Source organism: Nicotiana tomentosiformis, chromosome 3 (genome assembly GCF_000390325.3).
Source record: "Nicotiana tomentosiformis chromosome 3, ASM39032v3, whole genome shotgun sequence".
Taxonomy (NCBI): Eukaryota; Viridiplantae; Streptophyta; class Magnoliopsida; order Solanales; family Solanaceae; genus Nicotiana; species Nicotiana tomentosiformis.
The window spans coordinates 15,731,633-15,755,583 of NC_090814.1; the positions used below are offsets into that span (position 1 = coordinate 15,731,633).

The window sequence follows — 23,951 nt, forward strand, 5'->3', positions numbered from 1 at the left end:
ATGAATTTCTATATGGGAGGTTCATCTAATAATAATGATTCAAATTCCACTTCATCATCATCAGCATCAGCATCATTATCTTTAGTTTCCAATGATGAAGTTGAGATGCAATTGTGCATACAAACAATTCACATGAACAATTATGTATTGCAGTGTTTGCAAGAAAATCAAAATAATCATCCTATCATAGTTGGTTCCATTCCAGGTCATTTGGTAATCAATCGAGACCATGAAGGTGCTGATAATAATTTATTTCTCGATTATTTTTTAGATAATTCATGCTTTAATGAGGGTATGTTTCATTGTAGATATCAGATGTCCCAGAATTTGTTCCTTCAAATTGTTGATACAATTAAAGGTCATGATATGTACTTCGAACAACATGTTAATGCGATGGGGTAGATTTGGATTATCTACTCTATAAAAAATCACAATCGTGTTTAGAATGTTGGTATATGGTTTGCCAGCGGATGCCACTGACGAATATGGGAAAATTTTAGAGTCGACTACAATTAAAATCATGAAGATATTTTGTCGAGCTATCGTAAAGTTTTTTGGCGAGCAGTATTGAGATGATCAACAGCTAACGATGTTGCAAGGCTAGTGCACATCGGTGGTGTAATGACCTGACCGATCATTTTGAGTATTTTTGCCTTAATCCCCTATTTATTGCCTATTCTATATTACATTGTGGTTATGTGACTTGCCGGAGTATTTGATTTTGGTTTTGGGTGAGTTTCGGAGTGAAATGGGACACATAGTCCCAAAGTTGGAGCTTTAAGTTGAAAGAGTTAACCGTAGTTTGACTTTTGTGTAGATGACTCTAGAATGATATTTTGATAATTCTAATAGCTCCGTATGGTAATTTTAGACTTAGGAGCGTGTCTGGATGTTGATTTGGAGGTCCGTAGGTCGTTTCGGCTTGAAGTGGCGAAAGTTAGAAAGTTAAAGGTTTGGAAGGTTGGAAAGTTTGACCGAGAGTTAACTTTATTGATATCGGGGTCGGATTCTGATTTTGAAAGTTGGAATATATTTGTCATGTCATTTATGAATTGTGTGTAAAATTCGAAGTCAATCAGAGTTGTTTTGGTATGAAACTATGAATAGACATTAGTTTTGAAATTCGGAAGTTCAAAAGTTCATTGGGCTTGAATCGATGCGCGATTCGTGGTTCTAGTATTGTCTAATGTGATTTTACTCTTCGAGCATGTTCGTATAATATTTTAGGACTTGTTGGTATGTTTGGTTGAGGTCATAGGGGCCTGAGGTGTAATTCAGATCATGTTCGGCGCATTTTGGTACTTTGAAGACTGCTGAAATTTCTATTGTTGGTTTCGTTGTACGCGATCGCGAGTGGAGGTTCGCGATCATGAAGAGCTGTTTGACGATTGGTGAAAGTTGTTCTATGCGATCGCGAGATGGTTTACGCGATCGCAAAGTTTGGAAAGTCAGTGAATCGCGAACGCGTGTCATTGGTCACGTCGGCAAAGAAGGAAGGAGGAGGTTGGAGGTCCACGTTTGCATGTGGAGTTCCGCCGTCCGCATTCGTGGAGAGTATTTTGGCAGCCTATAAAATTTGTGCTTCGCGGTCGCGAAGAAGAACACCTGGGCAGAATTTAAAGTTTCAAAACGTAGATTTCATCTCATATTTTTATAACTTTGGACTTAGAGAGCTCGGTGTGAGGTGGGTTTTCGAGAGTTTTTCAAGGAAATCGTGGGTGTAAATGATTCTAACCCAAATTGGACTATATTTCATGAATCTGTTGTTATTTTCATCATCTAATTAGTGATTGAGTTGGAAATTTGGAGGGAAATTGTGAAAACTTCCTAGACTAAATTTTGGGGTTTTGAAAGGAGATTTGAGGTCGGGTTTGAGTAATTCTTATATGGTTGGATTCATTATCGAATGGGTGTTCGGATTTTTATAATTTGGTTGGGTTTCGAGACGCGGGCCCTGGTTGACTTTTTATTTCTTTGCAAAGATCGTAACTTTATTATTCGAAATAGTTTCATATAGTTATATTTATGGTATGAGGTTGTCTTGGCTAGATTCGAGCCGTTCGGAGTTGGAAAATCGAGGGAAAGGCCTACTAGTGGATTGAGTTAGCGTGTTTTGAGGTAAGTGTCTTGCCTAACTTTATGTGGGAGAATTAACCCTTAGGATTGGTGTTGTTTTGTGATAATTGTGATGTGTGGAAGCCGTGTACGCAAGGTGACGAGTGTGTAAACGGGCTAAATGTGGAAATTTACCAGCTTTAGCCATGCAGATTCCTTTTATGCCTTAATTGAGTTATCTTAACATGTTATATTCATCACCATTAGTCTATTTTCGCATGCTCTACTTGTCTTATCTTTTACTTGTTAATTGATCTACATGTTTAGTTGAAGTTCTTATTTCCTTTATTCCATATTCATTATGTAACCGTTGAATTCTCTACTTGAAGTTGTTAGTCTTGGAATATCTTGTTGTTAAAATTGGTATTGAGGTATAAAGGCCGTGATTTACAATGAGGCAAAGTGTTAAGTTGTGAAATACTATTCCTTTTGAGTTATTCACTTCCGGTTATTATTGTTGAGACTCTTGTGTATATTGTGGTTGAGCCATGGGCTATTTATTGTGAAAACACCGTCGTTATTGATTTCTTTGGCAAGTTGTGATATTGGGCACTTAAGGTGAGATTTGTGATACGTTGTGTTATTGATACGCATACGGTGAGATAAGGTGGTCTTGATACGCGTGTTACTAGTAAGGGAACTACTTGAAGACACGCGGTGTGATAAGGTGGGCTAAAACGCGGGATGCTATTTCGGAAAAAATAATTTTCAAAACTAAACGCAAGGCTTCCGCGGTGATATAAGAAAAGATTGTGGATTATTTTTGTGATTTGAGACTATGAGGTGGTACCTCGGTAGTGACTCTTGTTGGTACTTCTCTATTGCTTCACTTGTGTTTGGTTGTTTTGTTTTCCTTGGCTTAACATTTCTTGCTTTCTTCCATGATGCATTATTTGCCTTGATTCTGTGTAGTTAATTGTGACATATTTCTTACTTGTTTCATTTCCATTGTTATTATTATTGCACTGTTAAATTATTCGTCCTGTTTCTTATTTATTCCAATATGTCCTTGACCTGACCTCGTTGTTGCACCCTATTTTGTATTAAATAAGACATGATTCAACCTGTGATTTCTTTGTTGTTGATGAAAGAGAGTCGCCACCTAATATTTAATGGTATTCCAGGGTACCTATTTAATTACTAAGTTATGTTCATTACAGGTCTGCAAACTGGTGAGATTATGGGTAAGAATTTTTGTTCTTCTAAGGGGAAGGTGTTAGACATCTCTTAAAATCTACCTGAGGTAGCTTCATAGGACTTAGACTAATTTTAAAGGATCAATTATTTATACTATGCTTTGATTATTACTAAGGCAGGGGTCACTATATACTAAGGGAATGTTATGTGTAAGACTTAAGAAGGGTGTGGGATTATAAAAAGGTTATTGGAGGCTGAGAGTTTTAAAAGTGATTTATATTTTAAAGCTTGAATTATTAAATCATGAAAGTAAGTACTTTGAAGAATAGATGATAGAGTAGTCTTAAGAGTTGTTTGTAAGAAAGATGATTTTCAAATGTACCTTGGTTTTTCTAAAAAAAGAAGATCTCAAGAAGCGAGTCTTTGAAAATTCATTTGAGACTGTCCGTTACTGCTTTTTTATGAAAATCTGATTCCATTCCTTGTTAGTGAAAATCAAAGATTCTTTCCTAATTTTCTTTGGAAACGGGTTGCCGTTCTGATTAAGGACCTGAGCTACAAAAATCTTTAAGAAAAAAATGAGTGTGCAAGATGGAAGGTTATAATTAACAGGAGGCGAAGATTAATTACTAGCTATTCTTTTTAAGTCCTATATTAGTTAAGGTTTTCCTATGTTCCATGTAATACTAGAGCATAAAAGAAAAACATATAATCTAATCTATGAGTGTTAAATACAAGAGTACATCATATGGTAAAAAAAACAACAAGGGCGGTAAGTGAAAGATAATGAAAGCAGTAAACTAAGCTATGGAAATGAAGAACAGTAACGAAAAAGGTAGGGAGAGAAGACTGGACTCTGATGATTGGGCCTCAACAAGGTAGGCCCAGCGACTTGAGAGATGCGGCCATGACAAGACTAAACTCTTAAAAAATACAACAAGAGCTGGTTTGGGCCTGAGTTCCTTAAAAACTCGGTAGGCCCAAATGTATACATGCCCAAAAGAACAAAGAAGGTTATTAGAAATATACTTCATATTCTCAGTATATTGTAATACACAGATAGGTATATAAACAAATAATTAAAACGAGGAAATGAATAATACTGTGGGAAATTATATATTAAAGTGGTGGTTTTATTTAGCAAATAATTCACATTGAAAATCTTTAGTTGTCATTAAACATTAAACCCTTAAAGAACTAAATGTGTCAATGAATTAAGGGCTAAAGAGGAAGCTCCACTCGAGGTCGATGCTCCTTTTGGATCCCCCGACACTTCAAAGTTCCCAAGGGACTCAAGGCCCAAGGTAATGCTTGTGCCGGAGAGAGCAGCCCAACCTAGAGTCGAACTCCGCTCCCAAATACCCTTAAATACTAACAACATATTTTTCTTACGGGTTTAAGTGCCAATGAGGCCCTTCCAATGTAAATTAAATGCTACAGTATTACCTATCACAAAATATATACCTTCTCTCATATCATAAGAACATATGGACTATATTGGATGACCAAACAAACATATGTATCACATGAAAGAAAAAATCTGATTCTGAAACTCATACAGGTGACCATGTTATAACAGTCCAAATTTAGAGTAAAGCAATACTCCAAAGAAAGGTAAAGCTATACAACAGCAACTCATCATATATAAAGGTTTCTTGTGTATGGTAAACCTAGTGTGAGCTGGCTGACTTTGTTTTTCAGTATATACATAGATTGGTACTGCTACATTAATACTTTTAAAGAGAATCAACAATATCAATTCCGGCAACACAGTCATGACTAGTCATTTTTCAATGGTTGTTGAAGACATCTAGGACATGATCAAGGCTTTCAACAGATTTACAATTTACAGACCACAACAGGGAGTTCCTAAGGATTTCTACAAATCGTACTCATAATAAATCATCAAGTTCAGATAACATTAGCCAGGATCCTTATGAGACTTTAGGGATTAGACTTGGTTTTAAAGTTATCAAAAGAGCAAGGATTAGGGTAGTTTTGGACATGATATATAATTAGGAACTAAACAAGAGCATGCAACATTCAGTCAGATACTTAAACATTTCAAATGCAGTGATGATTCTTATGTAAACAGAGGAAAACCTTACACATTTTGAGAGTTGAATTAAGCAAAAGGTTACAGACAAGGGAAAGACACTACAACAAGACAGGTTTAACTCAAAACTTAGTTCTAAGTCAGTATATGAATAGAAGGTTGATCATACTTCCTTTTTACAAGTTATTACTTAACTAGCGCAGAGTAGCTAGGTTCTTTCAAAAGATAAATATGCATGATGACCCTAAAGATAAGAGATAGGAGATATCAAATAAACATGCTGCTGAGGGTGTTGACTAATCAAGAAAATAGTTAAGTTCAATTTATCCAATTACCAGTCTTTATAATAGAGAGGAAAGAACAGAATCCTAATCACATTATGAGGAAAGATGACATAACCTTAATAGGTGTGTACAATAAGATTACAGAGAGAAGAAAGGAGAGGTTTAGTTCAAACAAAATCATGTTAACAGAAGCAACAAGCAACTAAACAAAATGAAAGGCCATAATAGTAACTCAGAAATAGTCTAACAGACATGAGCAGGAAAATAACATATAAACACCTAGAGTTCCTGGTTAAGATTAAAGGATAAGAGATATAAACTGAAACACCTTAAGATTCATTCAATCATAATTATCAGAATATAGGTTCAACTTCAGAAACTCACAAGCTACAAAGATGCAACATGCAAGGATAAAGGTTATTGTATGCCAACAAAGCTTATAAGATTCATGTGAACATGAACATATAACAACTTAAGCATGTCGACTGTTAGAACTTAGGGAATAAGATTAGCAAGAATCAATCATATAGTTTAATCAACCATCATTTAAAGACTCATAGCAGGACAACTAATCACAAGTAGTCATTAAACTAACATAGCATAAATATTAACATATTAAACACCATAGAACAACTGTAATATACAGAACCTAACTTAGCATGCTTGTAGTATTCAAATAAAACGAATAAAAGAGGAGAATGAGAGAGGTGGTGACCTTTTTGAGAGAAGCAGACCAAACGAGATCTTTTTTCAACTTCTTAAGATCCTAGAACACTCGAGTTTGGACCAACGATAATACTCAATAAAAAGGAAAAGAAAAACAGTGAGAAACCTAAGGCTAAACTTCTCAATGTTTTTTTGTGTGTATCTCTTCAGTGTTAGGTCCTAGTTCTTAGGTTATCGCTTGTTAGGTGAGAGCATTGAAAGCGTTTCAGGATTCCAACTAAGATAGTAGAAGATGACTCATGATAATTATGATAGCAAATCGAGTGAAAATCAAAAGACAAAGGGGGGGAAGTCAGTATTGAGTTTACCTGAGTGGAGGGTAATTGGTTATTGAAACTTCGAACCAATGGACAAACCCTAAAACCCAGAGGCCACTGCGTTTGATCTCTGGGTATAGGATTCCATGATGATTTTCTTAAGAAGGATTCATGCATGCTCCGATGAAAGAATATCAGAGACTTGATATTGCGTCTTTGGGTCTAGGGTTTCAAGATTCAGAGGTTTGAATTTTGTGATTGAAAAAGGAATTTTTAGCAGGATTCACGGACTTTAGGAGGCAAGAGGTGATTGCAGGCTCCGATTTGAAAGATCATAATAGAGCTCAGGCGATTTGAGCTTTCATCTTTGAGTCTAGGGTTAAGCTTTGGGGATTTTGAATTTGTGTGATGAAAAGGGAATGAAATCGGCGAGATTCGCGAATTCAGAAGGCAAAGAAGATGAAGTCTCTGATCGATTTGTGACCTTGCATTAATTTGTGCAAGGTTTGTGACTGATTGAGTTCGTAAGGTTGAGAGAAAAGAGAGGAGAAAGGTAAAGAGAGGCAACCAAGTCTCTGAATGAAATGATTAGGGTTTGGGGAATGAGTTTGGCCGTCTCTGAGTTAAGATAGGGAGATGGAATGGGAGCCATTGGATCTGTTGATCAACAACTTATATCATTTTGATAATTAGGAATTTAGAAATGATTTAGATGGAGAAAATTGGTGGCCGTTAGATGATAGGGTTTGGACAGTTGAGATTAGGTCTCTGGGGGACGGGTATTTAAATTAAAAGAGAAATTAGGGAATAAGCGTGAGTCGTTGATCAGATGGATCAACAGCTTAGATGTGGGTGTGTTTGTTCTGTGAGTTGAGAGTGATTGTGACATGGAGAGGTCCGATTGGTCTAATAGAAGTGGCATGGATTACCAAAGTGGAGAAGGAGATGGGTGTTTGGACTGGGTCGGTTCTGAATTGGGCCTTGTATTTGGGCTAAAAATCATTTAAAAGATAGCCACTCTATAATTGGTTAAGGAATTACAATTGTGGCCTTTTGGTCTTTGGTCCCTTTTGAAATTAAGTTAAATAAACTAAATAATTTTCAATAAAATATAATAAAAATTATAATTGTTAAATACTACTAATTATTGTAATTAATTTATTATTTGTAAAAATACTTCACTAGGCATTAATTTTGAATTATTGAAATACTCCCTCCATTTCAATTTATGTGAACCCATTTGACTGGGCAAGAAGTTTAAGAAAAGAGAGAAGACTTTTGAACTTGTGGTGTAAAATGAGGCACATATATTTTGTGAGGCTATAAATCATTGCATAAAGGTAAATTGTTTCCAAATAAGGAAAGATGTCATTCTTTTTGGCACAGACTAAAAAGGAAATAGGTTCACATAAATTGAATCGGAGGGAGTAGTAAACTATTAACTATTTTAAGAAGTAATTTATTGAATTAATTATAAATCTTACATATAGAAATTATTTTCATAATCCTAAAATAGTAAATATAAGTTGTAATTACATAGTACTAATACCAAATGATTTATTTTGAGACTTATACTGAATTAATTTGTAGAAATAGGTATTCGTTACTGGAAAATACTTTGAAAACATTTATTATAAATTATTAAGTATAAATAAATTAATTTTAAAAGGGAGGGTCAAAATTGGCCGTCAACACTCGTCACTACTCTACCGAGGTTAGGCCTAGCACTTACTGGGTACCGTTGTGGTGTACTTATGCTATGCTTCTGCGCATATTTTTTGTGCAGATCCAGGTACCTCCTACCAGTCCAAGAACTAGCGAGAGCTCAGCTTCGGAGACTTCAAGGTATACCTGTCGGCGTCCGCAGGCCTCGGAGTCCCCCTCTACCTAGACTATTTTATTTCCTTATCCTTTTGTAGATACTGATGTATAGGGATATTTAGTACCACATTATAGAGCTTGTGACTTGTATTCGTCGGGTTTTGGGAAGTTGTGTATGCTGAGTCGCAGAGTTTTTTTATATTAGTTGCTGAGTTATTGAGACTTTAATCATTATTTCAGTTATTTCTGCGAATATTAGGCTTACCTAGTCTTAGAGACTAGGTGCCATCACGACATCCTCTAAAAGGAAATTGGGGTCGTGATAAGTTGGTATCAGAGCTCTACGTTCATAGGTGTTATGAGTCATAAGTAAGTTTAGTAGAGTCTCACAGATCGGTACAGAGGGTCTGTACTTATCTTCGGGAGGCTATGGAATTGTTAGGAAAAGTTTCACTTCTTTGATTCCTTATCGTGCCAATTTTTTGACTTCGAAATTCTATATTTCTGTCTTTCTATTCTCTCACAGATGGTGAGGACACGCACAGCTGGATCTGATGATCAGACACTCGTGCCCCCTGCCAAAGCCGCGAGAGTCCGGGGCCAGGGCAGAGGCCGAGGACAGCCACGTGGTGCATCCAGAGCATTTGCCCAAGCTGCTACAGAGGAGCCACCAGTAGCTCTAGTTAGAGGGCAGGAACCTGAGATGCCTGTTACTACCCCTACACTTCAGGAGACTCTCGCCCAATTTTTGAGTATGTTTGGCACTCTAGCCCAGGCGGGGTTGACTTCACTTACTCCTGCCACATCTCAGGCCGGGGAAGGAGCACAGACTCTCACAGTCCGTACCCCAGAGTAGTGAGTCCAGGTTGACCAGGTCCCAGAGCTCATACCAATATAGCTGGTTGTCCCAGCTCAGCTCGAGGTTAGGGCAGTAGTATCTAAGGAGGAACAGATTAGGCTCGAGAGGTACAAGAAGTACCACCCACCGTATCCTCCGTACTATGGGTATTGTGGAGTTGAGTGGGGTTGATTTCACTATGTTCCAACTTAAGGGAATGGCTTATAAGTGGTGGAGAGCGTATGAGTTGGGTAACCCGGCCGAGGAAGCTTTACTCACCTAGGATCAATTGTCATAGATGTTCATGAGGGAGTTTGTTCCCCAGAGTCTTAGGGATGTATGACGCGCAAATTTTGAGCAGTTGCGCCAGGGTGTTGTGACTGTATCAGAGTATACAGTCCAGTTCAGCGAGTTTTCCAGACATGCACATGTATTAGTTTCCACTATCAGAGAGCGAGTTTGTTGATTTATCGAGGGGCTCAATCCTGGTATTAGATTCAGCATGGCTCAAGAGTTGGAGACCGATACCCCATACCAGTAGGTTGTGGAGATCGCTAGGATATTGGAGGGTATGTGGAGTCAGGAGAGAGAGAGAGAGGAGAGAGAGGCCAAAAGGCCTCGAGATTTTGGCACATATAGTGGTGCCCGTGCCCTAGTTGCAGCCCTTCATGGTAGAGGCTACATGAGCCGTCCTATTCATTCAGCACTCCCAGCTTCTAGCGATGTTCCGGCCACTCCTAAGTCTCAGGTCGCCCACTATGCACCGCCACTATCTAGTGCACGTCCTGCACAAGGTGCTTTCAGCGGTCAATCTATCCGACCAGGCACAAGCCAGTTCTAGCAGCCACGTCCTTCGAGATCTTGTTTTTAGTGTATTTACATAATGGTCAGCTATAATCCCGTGTTTTAGTCACTTATTGTACTCTAATTCACTGAACTTTACTTATGTTGAGCTTTAATTAGGCGTGTTTTGCACTTATTGTATGTTTTATGCCGTGTAGGAGTGATTCCGAGCTATGTAGATATTGTGACATGAATTCATGCTATTTTGGAGCTTTGAAGTTTGAGTAAAAGCCCAAGGATTAAGTCTAGATCGAGCTCGGGGATCAACGGATGATAGTGGAACGAAACAAAGAATCGAGCAGGTATATTGCGCAGTATCCGATAAAATGCACATAACCTTTTGGTCGGAACTTTGTTTGGGCTCCACAATATATCGTTGGAAAGATATTTAAAAGGGCTACAACTTTCATATTTTACACTTTCCTAAATTCCCAACTTATACAACCCACGTGTGCGACTAAGTATGCGGTCGCGCACTGGGCGCGCACTTGGGGCAGAATGGTGTGCAAAGTGAGCAACTAGGTGCGCGGTCGCGCATGTTCTATTCGAGAAAAGTCCTATTTCGCTAAGAAAGGGTAGTTTCATCCGGGATTGGTTTTGGGGGCGGATAAAACACCCCAAAACACCATTTTAGCCAGACTTTTGGAGAGATTTCGACCTAGGGAGGCCTAGGAGACTAAGGAGGACTTTGAAGAACACAAGCACAAGGATTTCATCATTCCTTTCTAACTCAAGATTCGGGTTTGGATTGTATTTATATTTTTCTCTACTTTTATTTTATTTGTGAAGAATTCCTCCATGTCCATGGAGTAGAACCTTTTGGGTTTTGATGGATTTGGTGTATTGATGGTTGTTTGTGAATTATAACTCTATTTTTATGTATTTGAATTATTTTTGGAAGATTTAATTGTTGCATCTATGTTCACTTGTTCTTGTAATCGAGAGAGGAATATATATTGTTGGTTGAGTTCATAGATTCTTCTAAGTAATCGAAAGAGGCTAGTTGAATCCTTGATTAAACCTTGTTAGGAGGATAATCGAAAGAGGTTCTCCTAAAGACCAATCCATTATGAATTCTTGCATATCTTCACCGAGCTTAAATTAGTTCATATTGTGAGGTTGAGACTTAATCGAGAGAGGAGTTTCTACTAAACATTTGTATTGATAATTAAGTGAATTCAAGAGACTCACTTGAACATTAGAAGTGAATTATCTAGAGTTAGATCCTGAACAATTATCTTGCACCTATCCTATCAACCCATATTTTCTCCCATTGATAACTTCATTGCTTACCTTTGTTGAGATTGTCATTAGTCAATAGTTTAAGTTCTTATTTAGTTTCAATTCTTAATTGTACAAATCTCCATTGTTGATCCTCCTGGATAGCAATCGAGCTATGAATTAAGAGAATACTGTTTAAATACAATCCCTGTAGAGACGATAATTATACTATACTATCTTTGACTAGCGAGCACAATTTGAGTGTGTGTTTTGCGCTCGTCAAATTTTGGCGCCGTTGCTGGGAATTGGAAATCAATGGTGTTTGAAGTAGTTTGTAGTGCTAATTCAGGAATTAGTTTTGTTTTCTTTTATTTTTAGTTTGTTTGGTTAACTTCTCTTCAAGATTTTTTTTTCTATTGAAGAAATCTTAAAGAGCATATTCTTGTTATTGAACTCTAAATGATGTGAAGATGGAGTACAACCAGCCTAAGAAAATATTTGAAGAGTTAGCAGTTGAACATTGGCAGCGGTCTGCTAGGTATTTTAAATGCGGTGGAAATCATCTATGGGTTGATAGTCAAGCAGGTAGGTATTCTTCCTATGATTCATTTTTTTGAACACTCTCACTTTGTCTCTAGTTCGTATAGGTATGGGGATTCATATGGGTACAATTCTGACTCTTTTTGGGATGAATACCTTTATTATGATTGGAATGAAAGCGAAGTGAGACAACCACCTCAAGAGGAGAATGGCAGTTTAGAAGAGCTTATGTATAAGTTCATAAATAAGGTGTAAGAGAGATTTACACAAGATGATGAAGCCATTAACAACCTAACAATGCGAGTGAGTCAAATAATAAGTACACTTTCACAAAGCTCATTGCATTGTGATGGTGAATATATGGAGGATACACCAGGTGAGAATGAGCCTACCCGAGATGATGAACATCTACATAGAGAGTTGTCCACTTTGCAAGAGGACTTTGTTTCAACTAAAATGATTGAAAATGAGGCTTTGGTTGATTATAAAGCAATACAAGAAGAGTTCAAACCCCCATCTACCTATCCACAGTTGCAATTTTTAGTAGAAAAATGAGGAACAAATGGCCTTGGACTTACCAGAGGAGTACTCACATGATCTTTCCTCTTCATTTTCTTACTCTAACCTTGATCATGTAGATTTTTTTTTGGGGGGGGGGGGGGGTTTACAGAAATATGCAGGGATTGATCTTGTAAATGAATGCAAAAACAAGTTAAGGATAATCCTACAAGAACAATCCTCCACTCAAAATGAGGCCAAGAAAGAAAGAAAAGAGTGGGTCTTTCAAAAATTCCTAAAGGACTTTGGCCTGATGAGCTCCATAAAGAATCCCGAGGGGCAAAATCGGAAAATGCATTCATAATTAGGGGTGGAGTTCACAAGTTCTCGGAAGCAAAAAAAGTCCACGAGAGTTTTCTTTACCTCTTACTTTTTATTTGTATGTCATGGGGACATGCCACAATTTAAATGGTGGGGTGGGATGTAAATATGTAAATAAATGTTTGTTTTTGTTTTTTGTGTGTGTTTTCGTTGCTTTTGATTGAAATTTTTAAAGTCGATATATATATATATATATATATATATATATATATTATCTTCTTTAGGTAGTATAATAAATTCCCCTTGACATTTATTTGTGCCGTGATTCTTTTCCAAGAATTTTATTTGAACCGGGTGTAGTTAGTTTTTTTTAGGAGTAGGAAACCTTGTGCTGTGATTTTAAATGAAAGCAATATCTCTTGACTTTATTATGGCTTGAGAATAAATAAGTGTTTTAGTTGTGACGCTTAGGCTCAATTTTTGACTCTTTTATAAGTATCTCAAATTGTACGATCTTAACTTTGCTTAACTACTTTGATTAGAGTGTCTTGATGAGTCCGATTCTGAGTGAGTTATGTCCATGTGTGTGTGAGGTTTCGTGGATTATGTGCATTGCATTTGATGTCTAGAACTTGTCTCGTGTGTTTGCAAAGTGAAATAGTAGTTTTATTCAGTCTTGGAAGTGATATAGGCGTTTCTTTGTTGAGCCAGATATATGTGTTTACCTACCAAATTATTATGTATCTTAGTTAGTCCCCTTTGAGCCTATAATCTTGTTTCTTTGGCAATCACATTACAAGCCTTACCCATTTGTTTGAATTGACCATCTATTTGAACCATTTACCTCCCGTGAGCACTTGAAATTGTATGAACTTTGTAAAAGTTGAAGTGTGGGGTGGTTGGTTTGGCTTTTGAGTGGGACTATTGAACTAAGGAGAACTGTGCACTATTTTGAAAAATAAAGAGCCACTTGAATTAAAAAAGAAAGAAAAAGTAAGTGTATGATTGTGAAAAATATTCCTTGATAGTAGTTATTTGATGTAATTGTGCTTAAAGAAGTAGGGAGTTAATGTATATTGATGTGAATGTGGAGTTATGGATTGACATAAGTGTGGGATTTTGAATGGTCAATTGTATTTATTAAAGTGCTTAGAGAGGTATAGTCAGTATATCCAAATGTATCCTACCCGTCCCACAGCCTACATTACAACCAATTAAAGTTATACTTGATCCTTGACTAAATAAGTTCAATTAGTAGAGTAGTACACTATGGGCAAGCTTATGGTACATCTTTTGTTGCACATGAATGTTGTTTTGAGAGTGAGCGAATTCTTCCTATATTGAGTTCCTAATTGTTCTTAAACATTATTGTTTGTGGAACTACTCTCTATTTTTGTGTGAGGGCACTTGATTCATGAAGGAATGGTAATGTCATTGACCTATGTGTTAGAGTAAGTGAGCAGATTGTGAAAAATGCATGGTGTTGTTGAGTCAACTCTTGAGGCGAGGATGTTACGCTCTAGTGCTTAATCTTTACTAATATTATTGGTGTGATGAGTTAGGAGAACTATTTAAAAAGGTAATGTCTATGTGAAGTATAGTTTTATTTCTCAAGGACGAGCAATGGTTTAAGTGTGGGGTGTTGATGGTAGGCTATAATCCCGTATTTTAGTCGCTTATTGCACTCTAATTCACTGCACTTTACTTATGTTGAGCTTTAATTAGGCGTGTTTTGCACTTATTGTGTGTTTTATGCCCCGTAGGAGTGATTCCGATCTATGTAGGTGTTATGGCATGAATTCATGCTATTTTGGAGCTTTGAAGTCTGAGTAAAAGCCCAAGGATTAAGTCAGGATCGAGTTCGGGGATCAACAGATGATAGTGGGAACGAAACGAAGAATCGAGCAGGCATATTGCGCACTGTCCTGTTAAATTCACATAAATATTTACTCGGAACTTCATTTGGGCTCCAGAATATTTCGTTGGAAAGATATTTAAAAGGGATACAACTTTCTTGTTTTACACTTTCCCAAATTCCAACTAATACAACCCAGGTGTGCGACCAAGTGCGCAGTCGTGCACTTGGGGCAGAATGGTGTGCAAAGTGAGCGACCAGGTGCGCGGTTGCGCATGTTCTGTCCGGAAAAAGTCTTATTTCGCTAAGAAAGGTTAGTTTCATCCGGGATTGATTTTGGGGGCGGATAAAACACCCCAAAACACCATTTTAGCCAGACTTTTGGAGAGATTTCGACCTAGGGAGGCCAAGGAGGCTAAGGATGAGTTTGAAGAATACAAGCACAAGGATTTCGTGATTCCTTCCTAACTCAAGATCCGGGTTTGGATTGTATTTATATTTTCCTCTACCTTTATTTCATTTGTGAAGAACTCCTTTATGTCTATGGAGTAGAACCTTTTGGGTTTTGATGGATTTAGTGTATTGATGGTTGTTTGTGGATTATAACTCTATTTTTATGTATTTGAATTATTTTTGGAAGATTTAATTGTTGCATCTATGTTCACTTGTTCTTGTAATCGAGAGAGGCATAACTTGTGATATATTTGCACTATATTATTGGTTGAGTTCATAGATTCTTCTAAGTAATCGAAAGAGGCTAGTTGAATCCTTGATTAAACCTAGTTAGGAGGATAATCGAAAGATGTTCTCCTAAAGACCAATCCATTATGAATTCTTGCATATCTTCACCGAGCTTAAATTGGTTCATATTGTGAGGTTGAGATTTAATCGAGAGAGGAGTTTCTGCTAAACATTTGTATTGATAATTAAGTGAATTCGAGAGACTCACTTGAACATTAGAAGTGAGTTATCTGGAGTTAGATCGCGAACAATTATCTTGCACCTATCCTAACAACCCATATTTTCTCCCATTGATAACTTCATTGCTTACCTTTGTTGAGATTGTCACTAGTCAATAGTTTAAGTTCTTATTTAGTTTCAATTCTTAATTGTACAATTCTCCATTGTTGATCCTCCTGGATAGAAATCGAGCTACGAACTAAGAGAATACTGTTTAAATCCAATCCTTGTGGAGACAATAATTATACTATACTATCTTTGACTAGCGGGCACAATTTGAGTGTGTGGTTTGCGCTCGTCATGACACTCATCATATGGTGAGGGACTACCCCAGACTTAGGAAGGATGCACCTCCACAGACTACTCAGGCCCCACGTATTTCATAGGGTCCTCAGGCTTCTCAAGCCATGGTTACAGCACCAGTTGCCACTCCACCTGCACAGTCAGCTAGAGGTGGAGGTCGGGCGGGTAGGGTTCGCTCTAGAGGGGGAGGCCAAGCCAGATGTTATGCTCTTTCACTAGGACAAATGCGGCTACATCCGACTCAGTTATCATAGGTATTGTTCCGGTTTGTCATAGAGATGCATCCATCTTATTTGATCCTGGCTCCACTTATTCCTATGTATCGTCTTACTTTGCTCCATATTTGCGTATATCCTGTGCTTCTTTGAGTTCTCATGTCTATGTGTCCAAGCCTATGGGAGATTCCATTATTGTTGACCGTGTGTATCGGTTGTGTTTTGTTGTTCTTGGTAGTTTTGAAACCAGAGCTAACCTATTGTTGCTTAGTATAGTAGATTTTGATGTTATCTTGGGTATGGACTGGTTGTCGCCCTATCACGTTATTCTTGATTGTCACGCCAAAACAGTGACATTGGCTATTCCAGGTTTGCCGCAGTTGGAGTGGAGGGGTACTTTGGATTATGTTCCTAGCAGAGTGGTGTCTTTCCTTAAGGCACAACGAATGGTTAGAAAGGGATGTGACGCGTATCTTGAATATGTGAGTGATGTCAGTGTTGATACTCCTACTGTTGAGTCAGTTCCGATAGTGAGGGATTATCCAGATGTATTTCTGGTGGATCTTTCGGGCATGCCGCTCGATAAGGATATCGATTTTGGTACTGATTTATTGCCGGGCACTCAGCCCATTTCTATTCCACCATATCGTATGGCCCCAGCAGAGCTGAATGAGTTAAAAGAGCAGTTGCAAGAGTTGCTTGATAAGGGTTTCATTCGGCCTAGTGTATCACATTGGGGTGCTCCAGTCTTGTTTGTAAAGAAGAAAGATGGTTCTATGAGCATGTGTATTGATTATCGGCAGTTAAGCAGGTTTACAATGAAGAACATGTATCCATTGCCACGCATTGGTAATCTATTTGATCAACTACAGGGTGCCAGAGTATTCTCAAAATTTGATTTGCGGTCAGGCTATCATCAGTTGAAGATTCGGAAGTCGGATACTCCGAAGAATGCCTTCAGGACTCTGTATGGTCATTACGAGTTCATTGTGATGTCATTTGAGCTGGTCAACGCCCCAGCAATATTCATGCACTTGATGAACAATGAATTCCAGCCCTTTATTGACTCATTCGTCATTGTGTTTATTGATGACAACTTGGTGTACTCCCGGAGCCAGGAGGATCATGAGCAGCACCTGAGTACCGTGCTCCGTACATTGAGAGAAAAGAAGTTGTATGCAAAATTTTCAAAGTGTGAATTCTGGCTTGATTTAGTGGCCTTTTTGGGTCACGTGGTGTCGAGTGAGGGGATCAAGGTAAATCCGAAGAATATTGAAGCAATGTAGAGTTGGTCCAGACCATCTTCAGCTACTGAGATCCGGAGTTTTCTTAGTTTGGCAGGGTATTACCATCGTTTCGTAGAGGGTTTCTCATCTATTGCTGCTCCTATGACCAGATTGACCCATAAGGGTGCTCCATTCAGATAGACCGATGAGTGTGAGGAGAGCTTTCAAAAGCTCAAGACTGATTTGACTACAGCTCCAGTGTTGGTGTTGCCTACGGGCTCGGGGTCTTACACTGTGTACTTTGATGCATCGCGTGTTGGCCTCGACGCGGTGTTGATGCAAGATGGTAGGGTGATTGCCTACGCATCCAGACAGCTGAAGGTACATGAGAATAATTATCATGTCCATGACCTTGAGTTAGCAGCTATTGTTCATGCCTTGAAGATTTGGCGGCACTATTTGTACGGTATCCCTTGTGAGGTCTATACCGACCACTGGAGCCTACAATATCTATTTAAACAGAAGGATCTTAACTTGCGGCAATGGAGATGGTTAGAGTTGCTTAAGGACCATGATATCATTATTCTATATCATCCCTAGAAGTCCAATATGGTGTTCGATGCCTTGAGTCATAAGGCAGAGAGCTTGGGCAGTTTAGCATATCTACTGGCAGCGGAGAGGCCATTAGCATTGGATGTTCAGGCCTTGTCCAACCAGTTTGTTAGATTGGATGTTTCAGAGCCGAGTCGAGTTTTGGCATGTGCGGTTTCTCGGTCTTCCCTATATGATCGTATCAGAGGGCGTCTGTATGACGACCTCTATTTGCTTGTCCTCAAGGACATGATTCAGCACAGCGATGTCAAGAAGGTCACTATTAGGGAGGACAGTATGCTACGGATGTAGGGCATGCGATGTGTGCCCAATATATATAGTTTGCGTGAGTTGATTCTTTAGGAGGCCCACAGTTTGCGATACTCCATTCATCCGGGTGCCGCTAAGATATATAAGGACTTAAGGCAACACTATTGGTGGAGGAATACGAAGAAGGACATAGTGGAGTATGTATCTCGGTGCTTAAATTGCCAGTAGGTAAATTATGAACATCAACGGCTAGGTGGATTGCTTCAGAGACTAAAGATCCCAGAGTGGAAATAGGAGCGGGTTACTATGGATTTTGTTGTTGCCACGGACTCAGAAGAAGTTCGATGCAGTATGGGTGATTGTAGATAGGTTGACAAAGTCGGCTTATTTCATTCCAGTGGTGACTACTGATTCTTCAGAGCAGCTGGCTCAAGTTTATATTTGCGATATTTTCTGACTTTATTGCGTGCCGGTATCCATCATCTCTGACCGGGGTACACAATTTACATCGCGATTCTGGAGGGCCGTACAATATGAGTTAGGAACGCGATTGAGTTGAGTACATCATTCCACCCTTAGATGGACGGACAGTACGAGCACACTATTCATATATTAGAGGATATGCTTCGTGCATATGTGATGGAGTCTGGGGGTTCTTGGGATAAGTCTTTTCCGCTTGCAGAGTTTGCCTACAAAAACAGCTACCGATCGAGCATTCAGATGGCTCCATATGAGGCCTTGAATGGGAGTCGGTGTCGGTCCCTGGTGGGTTGGTTCGATCCGGGTGAGGCTAGGCGATTGGGTACAGACTTTGTTCAGGATTCTTTGGAAAAAGTTAAATTGATTCAAGACCGGCTTCGCACAACCCAATCTAGACAGAAGAATTATGTGGATAGGAAGGTTCGCGATGTTGTATTCATGGTTTGGGAGCAGGTCTTGCTCCGGATTTCACCTATGAAGGGTGTTATGAGGTTTGGAAAGATGGGCAAGTTGAGCCCTAGGTATATCGGACCTTTTGAGATTCTTAAGAGGATTGGGGAGGTGGCCTACAAGCTTGCACTACCACCTAGTCTAGCTGCAGTTCATCCAGTATTCCATGTTTCTATGCTCTGGAAGTATCAAGGTGATCCGTCTCATGTGTTGTATTTCAGCTCAATCCAGTTGGACAAGGATTTGTCTTATGTTGCGGAGCTAGTAGCCATTTTGGACAGGCAAGTATGAAAGTTGAGGTCGAAGAATATTGCTTCAGTAAAGGTTCATTGGAGGTGTCAACCAGTCGAGGAGGCGACTTGGGAGACCGAGCATGATATGTGTAGCCGTTATCCTTATCTTTTCACCACTTCCGATATGTCTCTATACTCGTTCGAGGATAAATGTTTGTTTTAAGAGGGGGAGGATGTAACGACTCGATCGGTCGTTTAGAGTATTTTTGCTCTGATCCCCTATTTATTGCCTCCTTTATATTATATTGTGGTTATGTGACTTGCTGGGTATTTGATTTTGGTTTCGGGTGAGTTTCGGAGTGAAATGAGACACGTAATCCCTAAGTTAGAGCTTTAAGTTGAAAGAGTTAGCCGTAGTTTGACTTTTGTGTAGATGATTCTGAAATTGAGTTTTGACGGTTCTAATAGCTCGGTATGGTGATTTTAGACCTAGGAGCTTGTCCGGATGTTGATTTGGAGGTTCGTAGGTCGTTTCATCTTGAAGTGGCAAAAGTTAGAAAGTTGAAGGTTTGGAAGGTTGGAAAGTTTGACCGGGAGTTGACTTTATTGATATCAAGGTTGGATTTCGATTTCGGAAGTTGGAATAAGTCTGTCATGTCATTTATGACTTGTGTGCAAAATTTGAAGTCAATCGGAGTTGTTTTGGTATGAATCGGCATTAGTTTTAAAATTCGGAAGTTTATACGTTCATTACGCTTGAATCGATGCATGATACGTGATTCTAGTATTGTTTGATGTGATTTGATTCTTCGAGCAAGTTTGTATGATGGTTTAAGACTTGTTTGTATATTTGGTTGAGGTCCCGGTAGCCTCTGATGTAATTCGGATCATATTCGGTGCATTTCAGAACTTTGAAGACTGATGAAATTTCTGTTGCTGGTTTTCTTGTACGCGATCGCAAAGAACTGTTTGGTGATTGGTGAAAGTTGTTCTATGCTATCGTGAGATGGTTTACGCGATCGCGAAGTTGGAGAGTCAGTGAATCGCGAACACGTGTCATTGGTCGCGTCGACGAGGAAGAAATGAAGAGGCTGGAGGTCCACGCGTTTTGTTCTTCGCGATCGTGTCAAGGGTTCCACGATCGCATAGCTTGTGGAGTTTGTGAGTCGCGTTCATGTGTGGAGTTATGCATTTGCAGAGAGTATTTTGGCAGCCTGTGAAATTTGTTATTCGCGAGTGCGAAGCATTTACCGCGATCGCGAAGAAGAACACCTAGGCAAAATTTAAAGTTTCAAAACGTGGGTTTCATCTCATTTTTTCATAATTTGGACCTAGAGAGCTCGGTGTGATGCAATTTTTTGAGAGGTTTTCAAGGAAATTATTGGGGTAAGTGATTGTAACCCGGATTGGACTATATTTCATGAATCTGTTATTAGTTTATTAGTGATTTGAGTTGAAAATTTGGGGGGAAAATTGTGAAAACTTCCTAGACTAAATTTTAGAGTTTTGAAAGGCGATTTGAGGCCAGATTTGAGTAATTCTTGTATGGTTGGACTCGTTATCGAATGAGAGTTCAGATTTTTATAATTTTGGTCGGGTTCCGAGACGCGTGCCTCGGTTGGCTTTTTGAATTTACTTTTTATTTCTTTGCATAGATCGTAACTTTATTGTTCGAAATAGTTTTCTATAGTTTATATTATAGTATGAAGTTGTTTTGGCTAGATTCGAGCCGTTCAGAGTTGGAAAATCAAGGGAAAGTCCTACTAATGGATTGTGTTAGCGTGTTTTGAGGTAAGTGTGTTGCCTAACTTTGTGTGGGGGAATTACCTCTTAGGATTGGTGTTGTTTTATGATAATTGTGATGTGTGGAAGCCGTGTACGCAAGATGACAAGTGTATACATGGGCTAAATGTAAAAATTTTCCGATTTTAGCCATGTAGATTCCCTTTATGCCTTAATTGAGTTATCTTAACATGTTATATTCATCACCATTAGTCTATTTTTGCATGCTTTACTTGTCTTATCTTCTACTTGTTAATTGCTCTACATGTTTAGTTGAAGTTCTTATTTCCTTTACTCCATATTCATTATGTAACCGTTGAATTCTCTACTTGAAGTTGTTATTCTTGGAATATCTTGTTGTTAAAATTGTATTGAGGTATAAAGGCCGTGATATACATTGAGGCAAAGTGTCAAGTTATGAAATACTATTCTTGTTGAGTTATTCACTTCCGGTTATTATTGTTGAGACTCTTGTGTATATTGTGGTTGAGCCATGGGCTATTTATTGTGAAAATACCATTGTTGTTGATTTCTTTGGCAACTTGTGATATTGGGCACTTGAGGTGCGATTTGTGATACGTTGTGTTATTGATACGCATATGGTGGTATAAGGTTTTGGGGTTGAAACGCATGCGGTGAGATAAGGTGGGCTTAATACGTGTATTGCTAGTAGGGGAACTACTTGAAGCCACGTGGTGTGATAAGGTGGGCTAAAACGCAGGATGCTATTTCGAGAAAAATATTTTTCAAAACTAAATGCAAGGCTCCCACGGTGATATAAGGAAAGATTGTGAATTATTTTTGTGATTTGAGACTACGAGGCGGTACCTCGATAGTGACTCTTATTGGTACTTCTCTATTGCTTCACTTATGTTTGGTTGGTTTGTTTTTCTTCACTTAACATTTCTTGCTTTCTTCTGTGATGCATTATTTTGCCTTGATTCTGTGTAGTTAATTGTGGCATATTCCTTGCTTGTTTAATTTTTATTGTTATTATTATTGCACCGTTAAATTATTCATCCTGTTTCTTATTTATTCCAGTAGGGCCTTGACCTGACCTCGGCACTACTCTACCGATGTTAGGCATGTCACTTACTGGGTACCATTGTGGTGTACTCATGATACGCTTCTGCATATCTTTTTGTATAGATCCAGGTACCTCCTACTAGTCCAGGCACTAGCGAGAGCTGAGCTTCGGAGATTTCAAGGTATACCTGCTGGCGTCCGCAAGCCTCAGAGTCCCCCTCTACCTAGACTATTTTATTTTCTTATCCTTTTATAGATACTAATGTATATGGATATTCAATACCACTTTATATAGATTGCGACTTATATTCGACGGGTTATAGAGAAGTTGTGTATGCTGAGTCGCAGAGTTCTTTTTATATTAGTTGCTAAGTTATTGAGACTTTAATCATTATTTCAGTTATTTCTGCATGAATGTTAGGCTTACCTAGTCTTAGAGACTAGATGCCATCACGACATCCTATGAAGAGAAATTGGGGTCGTGATAGGTGGACATCGTGGTTTTCTAGGAATGCTAGGCAGTTTAGACTGCATGCAGTGGAAATGGAAAAATGTCCAACAACATGAGCTAGACAATATGCAGGTTGTAGTGGATCCCTAACATTTATTCTTGAAACGGTAGCTGAATATGACATTTGGATATGGAATGCATATTTTGGGATGCCCGACACCAATAATGACATTAATATTTTATAGTCATCACATTTGTTTTTCAATTTAGCTAAAGGTATTGCTCCTCCCGCCCATTATGTTATTCAAGTAAAAGAATATGATGCGTGTTATTATTTAGATGACGGTATATATCCAAAATAGTCTACTCTTGTGCAAACTATTCGTGAGCCACGTTCATCAAATAAGACATATTTCGCGATGAAACTAGAATCATGTCGAAAAGATGTTGAACGTGCATTTAAAGTTTTGCAAGCTCGTTTTGCAATTATTGTAGAACGGTTACGTTTTTGGAGAAAAGAAGTGCTACATGATATAATAACGACATGTATTATACTGCACAACATGATCGAGGATGAGCGTGATCTTAATGCATCAATTCAAGATACTTGGGAAGATCTAACTCCAACAGTAGAAATTGTAGTAGATAAAAATCACTGATTTGAATAATTTTTAAGTTGACACAAAAAAATTAAGGACAAAGATGCTCATTTTGCACTTCGTAATGCATTAATAGATCATTTATGAGAGCATACTAGAGGTGAAAGTTGAATATTTAAGTAGTTTTTAAACTAAATTTTAAACTACATGTAATATGTATTGAATTATCTTGTATTTCAATTATTTTACTTTTATTTATTATCCATTAATATGTATAATCTATAATATTTGCTTACAAATTATATTATTTAAAATTTTATGGTATAAAATAATTTTATTTTAAATGGTTATATAAGAAAGAAATATGAATTATATGGGATGAATATGTAAAAGAAAAAGATAGGATTTGTTTAATGGAAAGAAGAAAATAAAAGATAATAATATAATATAGAAGAGAGAGAAGAATATAATATTTGCTTACAAATTATATTATTTAAATATTTATGGTATAAAATAATTATATTTTAAATGGTTATATAAAAAACAAATATGAATTATATGGGATAAATATATATATATAAAAAAGATAGAATTTGTTTAATGGAAAGAAGAAACTAAAATTTAAATAAAAGATAATAATATAATATAGAAGAGAGAGAAGAATATAAAAAAGAATATTCTTTTTTGAAGTAAAAAATGGAGTAATAGTTGGAGTTAGTTTACTCCATTTTGGAGTAAAGATTTGGAGTGAAATGTTAGATATGGCCTTAAGACATGTAGTTTAGGAAGATTTTGCTCCCGTTCGACCATAAAATTTAGGAGTTTTTTTTCAATTTCTTTTTCAAATAACTAT

General features: G+C 37.9%; 1 pseudogene; it reads left to right on the forward strand.

Annotated features, from left to right (window-relative positions):
• LOC138907404 (uncharacterized) lies at window positions 1-23,158 on the forward strand (annotated as a pseudogene).
• The last annotated feature ends 793 nt before the right edge of the window (window positions 23,159-23,951 follow it).